Below are 10,000 nucleotides of genomic sequence, written 5' to 3' on the forward strand. Positions count from 1 at the left end.
TCAAAAAGACCACTTTTTGCAGAGCAGTCACACTCGGAAAAAATTTCTTTCGTCAGGCAAAAGAACCAGAGTTTTCAGCGGCCATCCACTCCAACCTTGTCCGATTTTGAGGCACCAGGCTCGGCCACCCTCCGAGCCTTTTCACTCCCTCTCCTGTTATGGTGCCTCCCTATTAACCTCTAGGTGGTTGCGCTCGTGACATCAAAAAGACCACTTTTTGCAGAGCAGTCACACTCGGAAAAAATTTCTTTCGTCTGGCAAAAGAACCAGAGTGTTCAGCGGTCATCCACTCCAACCTTGTCCGATTTTGAGGCACCAGGCTCGGCCACCCTCCGAGCCTTTTCACTCCCTCTCCTGTTATGGTGCCTCCCTATTAACCTCTAGGTGGTTGCGCTCGTGACATCAAAAAGACCACTTTTTGCAGAGCAGTCACACTCGGAAAAAATTTCTTTCGTCTGGCAAAAGAACCAGAGTTTTCAGCGGTCATCCACTCCAACCTTGTCCGACTTTGAGGCACCAGGCTCGGCCACCCTCCGAGCCTTTTCACTCCCTCTCCTGTTATGGTGCCTCCCTATTAACCTCTAGGTGGTTGCGCTCGTGACATCAAAAAGACCACTTTTTGCAGAGCAGTCACACTCGGAAAAAAATTTCTTTCGTCAGGCAAAAGAACCAGAGTTTTCAGCGGTCATCCACTCCAACCTTGTCCGATTTTGAGGCACCAGGCTCGGCCACCCTCCGAGCCTTTTCACTCCCTCTCCTGTTATGGTGCCTCCCTATTAACCTCTAGGTGGTTGCGCTCGTGACATCAAAAAGACCACTTTTTGCAGAGCAGTCACACTCGGAAAAAATTTCTTTCGTCTGGCAAAAGAACCAGAGTTTTCAGCGGTCATCCACTCCAACCTTGTCCGATTTTGAGGCACCAGGCTCGGCCACCGTCCGAGCCTTTTCACTCCCTCTCCTGTTATGGTGCCTCCCTATTAACCTCTAGGTGGTTGCGCTCGTGACATCAAAAAGACCACTTTTTGCAGAGCAGTCACACTCGGAAAAAATTTCTTTCGTCTGGCAAAAGAACCAGAGTTTTCAGCGGTCATCCACTCCAACCTTGTCCGATTTTGAGGCACCAGGCTCGGCCACCCTCCGAGCCTTTTCACTCCCTCTCCTGTTATGGTGCCTCCCTATTAACCTCTAGGTGGTTGCGCTCGTGACATCAAAAAGACCACTTTTTTCAGAGCAGTCACACTCGGGAAAAATTTCTTTCGTCTGGCAAAAGAACCAGAGTTTTCAGCGGTCATCCACTCCAACCTTGTCCGATTTTGAGGCACCAGGCTCGGCCACCCTCCGAGCCTTTTCACTCCCTCTCCTGTTATGGTGCCTCCCTATTAACCTCTAGGTGGTTGCGCTCGTGACATCAAAAAGACCACTTTTTTCAGAGCAGTCACACTCGGGAAAAATTTCTTTCGTCTGGCAAAAGAACCAGAGTTATCAGCGGTCATCCACTCCAACCTTGTCCGACGTTGAGGCACCGATGTCGGCCAAGTTCTGAGCGTTCCACCGCCGAATGCCACTGGTCCTCAACACAGCGGACTTCCAATCCAACCTTGTCCGACTTTGAGGCACCGAAGTCGGCCTCAGCCCGAGCCTTCCCCCGCCGACCTCACTGGAGCCCGCCATCCAGGGACCGGCGGAGGTCGCCCGCATGACCGCGGCAAAGTGTCTCAAAGTCGGGCACGACCGCTCGAGTCACCCGCCAACCCGGTCCGGGGCACCTCCAGGGACCGGCGGAGGTCGCCCGCATGACCGCGGCAAAGTGTCTCAAAGTCGGGCATGACCGCTTGAGTCACCCGCCAACCCGGTCCGGGGCACCTCCAGGGACCGGCGGAGGACGCCCGCATGACCGCGACAAAGTGTCTCAAAGTCGGGCACGACCGCTCGAGTCACCCGCCAACCCGGTCCGGGGCACCTCCAGGGACCGGCGGAGGACGCCCGCATGACCGCGACAAAGTGTCTCAAAGTCGGGCACGACCGCTCGAGTCACCCGCCAACCCGGTCCGGGGCACCTCCAGGGACCGGCGGAGGACGCCCGCATGACCGCGACAAAGTGTCTCAAAGTCGGGCACGACCGCTCGAGTCACCCGCCAACCCGGTCCGGGGCACCTCCAGGGACCGGCGGAGGACGCCCGCATGACCGCGACAAAGTGTCTCAAAGTCGGGCATGACCGCTCGAGTCACCCGCCAACCCGGTCCGGGGCACCTCCAGGGACCGGCGGAGGACGCCCGCATGCCCGCGACAAAGTGTCTCAAAGTCGGGCACGACCGCTCGAGTCACCCGCCAACCCGGTCCGGGGCACCTCCAGGGACCGGCGGAGGACGCCCGCATGACCGCGACAAAGTGTCTCAAAGTCGGGCACGACCGTTCGAGTCACCCGCCAACCCGGTCCGGGGCACCTCCGGGGACCGGCGGAGGTCGCTCGCATGACCGCGACAAAGTGTCTCAAAGTCGGGCACGACCGCTCGAGTCACCCGCCAACCCGGTCCGGGGCACCTCCAGGGACCGGCGGAGGATGCCCGCATGACCGCGACAAAGTGTCTCAAAGTCGGGCACGACCGCTCGAGTCACCCGCCAACCCGGTCCGGGGCACCTCCAGGGACCGGCGGAGGACGCCCGCATGACCGCGACAAAGTGTCTCAAAGTCGGGCATGACCGTTCGAGTCACCCGCCAACCCGGTCCGGGGCACCTCCAGGGACCGGCGGAGGACGCCCGCATGACCGCGACAAAGTGTCTCAAAGTCGGGCATGACCGCTCGAGTCACCCGCCAACCCGGTCCGGGGCACCTCCGGGGACCGGCGGAGGACGCCCGCATGACCGCGACAAAGTGTCTCAAAGTCGGGCACGACCGCTCGAGTCACCCGCCAACCCGGTCCGGGGCACCTCCGGGGAGCAGTGGAGGTCGCTCGCATGACCGCGACAAAGTGTCTCAAAGTCGGGCATGACCGCTCGAGTCGCCCGCCATCCCGGTCCGGAGCTCAACACTTTGTCGTTTTTTCCACTCCCTCCCCATTAACCTCTAGGTGGTTGCGCTCGTGACATCAAAAAGACCACTTTTTGCAGAGCAGTCACACTCGGAAAAAATTCGTTTCGTCTGGCAAAAGAACCAGAGTTCTCAGCGGGCTTCCAGTCCAACCTTGTCCGATTTTGAGGCACCAGGCTCGGCCACAGTCCGAGCCCATTCACTCCCTCCCCTGTTGTACTCGCTCCCTATTAACCTCTAGGTGGTTGCGCTCGTGACATCAAAAAGACCACTTTTTGAGGAGCAGTCACACTTAGGAAAAATCCGTTTGCGCTCACACCATCCCTCCCCATTAACCTCTAGGTGGTTGCGCTCGTGACATCAAAAAGACCACTTTTTGAGGAGCAGTCACACTTAGGAAAAATCCGTTTGCGCTCACACCATCCCTCCCCATTAACCTCTAGGTGGTTGCGCTCGTGACATCAAAAAGACCACTTTTTGAGGAGCAGTCAGACACCGAGGTTTTCTGGATTTATGTCCGTTTTCCTGGTTCTCTGACTCGGGCACCTTGTGACCGACATCCCCCCCTTCCCTGGTTCTATTTTGCCGATACTTTGGTGAGTTTTCTACCCGCAAACCAAGCCCCCCAAGCCCGCCGCCTGGTGGGGGAAGAGGCCCCCTGGTCCCGGTTCTATTTTAGGACACTTTGGTGAGTTTTCTACCCGCAAACCAAGCCCCCCAAGCCCGCCGCCTGGTGGGGGAAGATGCCCCCTGGTCCCGGTTCTATTTTAGGACACTTTGGTGAGTTTTCTACCCGCAAACCAAGCCCCCCAAGCCCGCCGCCTGGTGGGGGAACATGCCCCCTGGTCCCGGTTCTATTTTAGGACACTTTGGTGAGTTTTCTACCCGCAAACCAAGCCCCCCAAGCCCGCCGCCTGGTGGGGGAACATGCCGCCTAGCCCGGTTCTATTTTAGGTCACTTTGGTGAGTTTTCTACCCGCAAACCAAGCCCCCCAAGCCCGCCGCCTGGTGGGGGAAGAGGCCCCCTGGTCCCGGTTCTATTTTAGGTCACTTTGGTGAGTTTTCTACCCGCAAACCAAGCCCCCCAAGCCCGCCGCCTGGTGGGGGAAGAGGCCCCCTGGTCCCGGTTCTATTTTAGGACACTTTGGTGAGTTTTCTACCCGCAAACCAAGCCCCCCAAGCCCGCCGCCTGGTGGGGGAACATGCCCCCTGGTCCCGGTTCTATTTTAGGACACTTTGGTGAGTTTTCTACCCGCAAACCAAGCCCCCCAAGCCCGCCGCCTGGTGGGGGAACATGCCCCCTGGTCCCGGTTCTATTTTAGGACACTTTGGTGAGTTTTCTACCCGCAAACCAAGCCCCCCAAGCCCGCCGCCTGGTGGGGGAACATGCCGCCTAGCCCGGTTCTATTTTAGGTCACTTTGGTGAGTTTTCTACCCGCAAACCAAGCCCCCCAAGCCCGCCGCCTGGTGGGGGAAGAGGCCCCCTGGTCCCGGTTCTATTTTAGGTCACTTTGGTGAGTTTTCTACCCGCAAACCAAGCCCCCCAAGCCCGCCGCCTGGTGGGGGAAGAGGCCCCCTGGTCCCGGTTCTATTTTAGGACACTTTGGTGAGTTTTCTACCCGCAAACCAAGCCCCCCAAGCCCGCCGCCTGGTGGGGGAACATGCCCCCTGGTCCCGGTTCTATTTTAGGACACTTTGGTGAGTTTTCTACCCGCAAACCAAGCCCCCCAAGCCCGCCGCCTGGTGGGGGAACATGCCCCCTGGTCCCGGTTCTATTTTAGGACACTTTGGTGAGTTTTCTACCCGCAAACCAAGCCCCCCAAGCCCGCCGCCTGGTGGGGGAACATGCCGCCTAGCCCGGTTCTATTTTAGGTCACTTTGGTGAGTTTTCTACCCGCAAACCAAGCCCCCCAAGCCCGCCGCCTGGTGGGGGAGCATGCCCCCTGGTCCCGGTTCTATTTTAGGACACTTTGGTGAGTTTTCTACCCGGAAACCAAGCCCCCCAAGCCCGCCACCTGGTGGGGGAAGAGGCCCCCTGGTCCCGGTTCTATTTTAGGACACTTTGGTGAGTTTTCTACCCACACTGCATGTCCCCAAATGCCGCCATCTGGTGGGGGAACATGCCGCCTGCACCGGTTCTATTTTAAGTCACTTTGGTGAGTTTTCTACCCACACTACGGGTCCCCAAATGCCGCCATCTGGTGGGGGAACATGCCGCCTGCACCGGTTCTATTTTAAGTCACTTTGGTGAGTTTTCTGCCCACACTACGGGTCCCCAAATGCCGCCATCTGGTGGGGGAACATGCCGCCTGCACCGGTTCTATTTTAGGTCACTTTTCTCACTTTCTGACCCACAAATAATGCCCCAAATGCCGCCGCCTGGTGGGGGGAACTGCCGCCTAGTCCCGGTTCTATTTTAGGTCACTTTTCTCACTTTCTGACCCACAAATAATGCCCCAAATGCCGCCGCCTGGTGGGGGGAACTGCCGCCTAGTCCCGGTTCTATTTTAGGTCACTTTTCTCACTTTCTGACCCACAAATAATGCCCCAAATGCCGCCGCCTGGTGGGGGGAACTGCCGCCTAGTCCCGGTTCTATTTTAGGTCACTTTTCTCACTTTCTGACCCACAAATAATGCCCCAAATGCCGCCGCCTGGTGGGGGGAACTGCCGCCTAGTCCCGGTTCTATTTTAGGTCACTTTTCTCACTTTCTGACCCACAAATAATGCCCCAAATGCCGCCGCCTGGTGGGGGGAACTGCCGCCTAGTCCCGGTTCTATTTTAGGTCCCTTTTCTCACTTTCTGACCCACAAATAATGCCCCAAATGCCGCCGCCTGGTGGGGGGAACTGCCGCCTAGTCCCGGTTCTATTTTAGGTCACTTTTCTCACTTTCTGACCCACAAATAATGCCCCAAATGCCGCCGCCTGGTGGGGGGAACTGCCGCCTAGTCCCGGTTCTATTTTAGGTCACTTTTCTCACTTTCTGACCCACAAATAATGCCTCAAATGCCGCCGCCTGGTGGGGGGAACTGCCGCCTAGTCCCGGTTCTATTTTAGGTCACTTTTCTCACTTTCTGACCCACAAATAATGCCCCAAATGCCGCCGCCTGGTGGGGGGAACTGCCGCCTAGTCCCGGTTCTATTTTAGGTCACTTTTCTCACTTTCTGACCCACAAATAATGCCCCAAATGCCGCCGCCTGGTGGGGGGAACTGCCGCCTAGTCCCGGTTCTATTTTAGGTCACTTTTCTCACTTTCTGACCCACAAATAATGCCTCAAATGCCGCCGCCTGGTGGGGGGAACTGCCGCCTAGTCCCGGTTCTATTTTAGGTCACTTTTCTCACTTTCTGACCCACAAATAATGCCCCAAATGCCGCCGCCTGGTGGGGGGAACTGCCGCCTAGTCCCGGTTCTATTTTAGGTCACTTTTCTCACTTTCTTACCCACAAATAATGCCCCAAATGCCGCCGCCTGGTGGGGGGAACTGCCGCCTAGTCCCGGTTCTATTTTAGGTCACTTTTCTCACTTTTCTACCCACAAATAATGGCAAAAAAAAATGCTTACAGCACCCAGTATTCCCAGGCGGTCTCCCATCCAAGTACTAACTGGGCCCGACCCTGCTTGGCTTCCGAGATCAGACGAGATCGGGCTCATTCAGGGTGGTGTGGCCGTAAGCGAGGGAAGCGCTTGTGAAATGCCCCAAAGTGTTGAAAATGTTCCCCAGGCCCCTGGTTCCCCATCCCCGCAGGAGGAGGCTCCCCAGGCCCCCTGGTTCCCCATCCCCGCAGGAGGAGGCTCCCCAGGCCCCCTGGTGCAGGAGGAGGCTCCCCAGGCCCCCTGGTGCAGGAGGAGGCTCCCCAGGCCCCTGGTTCCCCATCCCCGCAGGAGGAGGCTCCCCAGGCCCCCTGGTTCCCCATCCCCGCAGGAGGAGGCTCCCCAGGCCCCCTGGTGCAGGAGGAGGCTCCCCAGGCCCAATGGTTCCCCATCACCGCAGGAGGAGGCTCCCCAGGCCCCCTGGTTCCCCATGCCCGCAGGAGGAGGCTCCCCAGGCCCCCTGGTTCTCTATGCCCGCAGGAGGAGGCTCCCCAGGCCCCCTGCTTCTCCATCCCCGCAGGAGGAGGCTCCCCAGGCCCCATGGTTCCCCATCACCGCAGGAGGAGGCTCCCCAGGCCCCCTGGTTCCCCATCCCCGCAGGAGGAGGCTCCCCAGGCCCCATGGTTCCCCATCACCGCAGGAGGAGGCTCCCCAGGCCCCCTGGTTCCCCATCCCCGCAGGAGGAGGCTCCCCAGGCCCCCTGGTGCAGGAGGAGGCTCCCCAGGCCCCCTGGTTCCCCATCCCCGCAGGAGGAGGCTCCCCAGGCCCCCTGGTTCTCCATGCCCGCAGGAGGAGGCTCCCCAGGCCCCCTGGTTCCCCATCCCCGCAGGAGGAGGCTCCCCAGGCCCCATGGTTCCCCATCACCGCAGGAGGAGGCTCCCCAGGCCCCCTGGTTCCCCATCCCCGCAGGAGGAGGCTCCCCAGGCCCCCTGGTGCAGGAGGAGGCTCCCCAGGCCCCCTGGTTCCCCATCCCCGCAGGAGGAGGCTCCCCAGGCGCCCTGGTTCTCCATCCCCGCAGGAGGAGGCTCCCCAGGCCCCCTGGTTCTCCATGCCCGCAGGAGGAGGCTCCCCAGGCCCCCTGGTTCTCCATCCCCGCAGGAGGAGGCTCCCCAGGCCCCCTGGTTCTCCATCCCCGCAGGAGGAGGCTCCCCAGGCCCCCTGGTTCTCCATCCCCGCAGGAGGAGGCTCCCCAGGCCCCCTGGTTCTCCATCCCCGCAGGAGGAGGCTCCCCAGGCCCCCTGGTTCTCCATCCCCGCAGGAGGAGGCCCCCCAGGCCCCTGGTTCCCCATCCCCGCAGGAGGAGGCTCCCCAGGCCCCCTGGTTCTCCATGCCCGCAGGAGGAGGCTCCCCAGGCCCCCTGGTTCTCCATCCCCGCATGAGGAGGCTCCCCAGGCCCCTGGTTCTCCATGCCCGCAGGAGGAGGCTCCCCAGGCCCCCTGGTTCTCCATGACCGCAGGAGGAGGCTCCCCAGGCCCCCTGGTTCTCCATCCCCGCAGGAGGAGGCTCCCCAGGCCCCCTGGTTCCCCATCCCCGCAGGAGGAGGCTCCCCAGGCCCCCTGGTGCAGGAGGAGGCTCCCCAGGCCCAATGGTTCCCCATCACCGCAGGAGGAGGCTCCCCAGGCCCCCTGGTTCCCCATGCCCGCAGGAGGAGGCTCCCCAGGCCCCCTGGTTCTCTATGCCCGCAGGAGGAGGCTCCCCAGGCCCCCTGGTTCTCCATCCCCGCAGGAGGAGGCCCCCCAGGCCCCTGGTTCCCCATCCCCGCAGGAGGAGGCTCCCCAGGCCCCCTGGTTCTCCATGCCCGCAGGAGGAGGCTCCCCAGGCCCCTGGTTGGGAGAGGGGGAAAAAGAGCAAAGTGTTTAAAAATGCCCCAAAGTGTTGAAAATGTTCCCCAGGCCCCTGGTTCCCCATCCCCGCAGGAGGAGGCTCCCCAGGCCCCCTGGTTGGGAGAGGGGGAAAAAGAGCAAAGTGTTTAAAAATGCCCCAAAGTGTTGAAAATGTTCCCCAGGCCCCTGGTTCCCCATCCCCGCAGGAGGAGGCTCCCCAGGCCCCCTGGTTGGGAGAGGGGGAAAAAGAGCAAAGTGTTTAAAAATGCCCCAAAGTGTTGAAAATGTTCCCCAGGCCCCTGGTTCCCCATCCCCGCAGGAGGAGGCTCCCCAGGCCCCCTGGTTGGGAGAGGGGAAAAAAAGAGCAAAGTGTTTAAAAATGCCCCAAAGTGTTGAAAATGTTCCCCAGGCCCCTGGTTCCCCATCCCCGCAGGAGGAGGCTCCCCAGGCCCCCTGGTTGGGAGAGGGGGATAAAGAGCAAAGTGTTTAAAAATGCCCCAAAGTGTTGAAAATGTTCCCCAGGCCCCTGGTTCCCCATCCCCGCAGGAGGAGGCTCCCCAGGCCCCCTGGTTGGGAGAGGGAAAAAAAAGAGCAAAGTGTTTAAAAATGCCCCAAAGTGTTGAAAATGTTCCCCAGGCCCCTGGTTCCCCATCCCCGCAGGAGGAGGCTCCCCAGGCCCCCTGGTTGGGAGAGGGGAAAAAAAGAGCAAAGTGTTTAAAAATGCCCCAAAGTGTTGAAAATGTTCCCCAGGCCCCTGGTTCCCCATCCCCGCAGGAGGAGGCTCCCCAGGCCCCCTGGTTGGGAGAGGGGGAAAAAGAGCAAAGTGTTTAAAAATGCCCCAAAGTGTTGAAAATGTTCCCCAGGCCCCTGGTTCCCCATCCCCGCAGGAGGAGGCTCCCCAGGCCCCCTGGTTGGGAGAGGGGAAAAAAAGAGCAAAGTGTTTAAAAATGCCCCAAAGTGTTGAAAATGTTCCCCAGGCCCCTGGTTCCCCATCCCCGCAGGAGGAGGCTCCCCAGGCCCCCTGGTTGGGAGAGGGGGAAAAAGAGCAAAGTGTTTAAAAATGCCCCAAAGTGTTGAAAATGTTCCCCAGGCCCCTGGTTCCCCATCCCCGCAGGAGGAGGCTCCCCAGGCCCCCTGGTTGGGAGAGGGGAAAAAAAGAGCAAAGTGTTTAAAAATGCCCCAAAGTGTTGAAAATGTTCCCCAGGCCCCTGGTTCCCCATCCCCGCAGGAGGAGGCTCCCCAGGCCCCCTGGTTGGGAGAGGGGAAAAAAAGAGCAAAGTGTTTAAAAATGCCCCAAAGTGTTGAAAATGTTCCCCAGGCCCCTGGTTCCCCATCCCCGCAGGAGGAGGCTCCCCAGGCCCCCTGGTTGGGAGAGGGGAAAAAAAGAGCAAAGTGTTTAAAAATGCCCCAAAGTGTTGAAAATGTTCCCCGGCCTCCTGGTACCCCATCCCCGCATGAGGATGTCACCCAGGCCCCTGGTTCTCCATCCCCGCAGGAGGAGGGATTGTGGGTGGGAGAGGGAAAAAAAGGCTAAAGTGTTTAAAAATGCCCCA

General features: G+C 59.8%; 1 non-coding gene across 1 annotated transcript; it reads right to left on the reverse strand.

Annotated features, from left to right (window-relative positions):
* Positions 1-6,587: 6,587 nt before the first annotated feature.
* LOC148058363 (5S ribosomal RNA) lies at positions 6,588-6,706 on the reverse strand. The gene has a single exon (XR_015709918.1). It is a non-coding gene; the product is annotated as a 5S ribosomal RNA (ribosomal RNA).
* Positions 6,707-10,000: the final 3,294 nt, after the last annotated feature.

The sequence above is a fragment of the Callionymus lyra genome, unplaced genomic scaffold, assembly GCF_982586985.1.
Source record: "Callionymus lyra unplaced genomic scaffold, fCalLyr1.hap1.1 HAP1_SCAFFOLD_85, whole genome shotgun sequence".
Taxonomy (NCBI): Eukaryota; Metazoa; Chordata; class Actinopteri; order Syngnathiformes; family Callionymidae; genus Callionymus; species Callionymus lyra.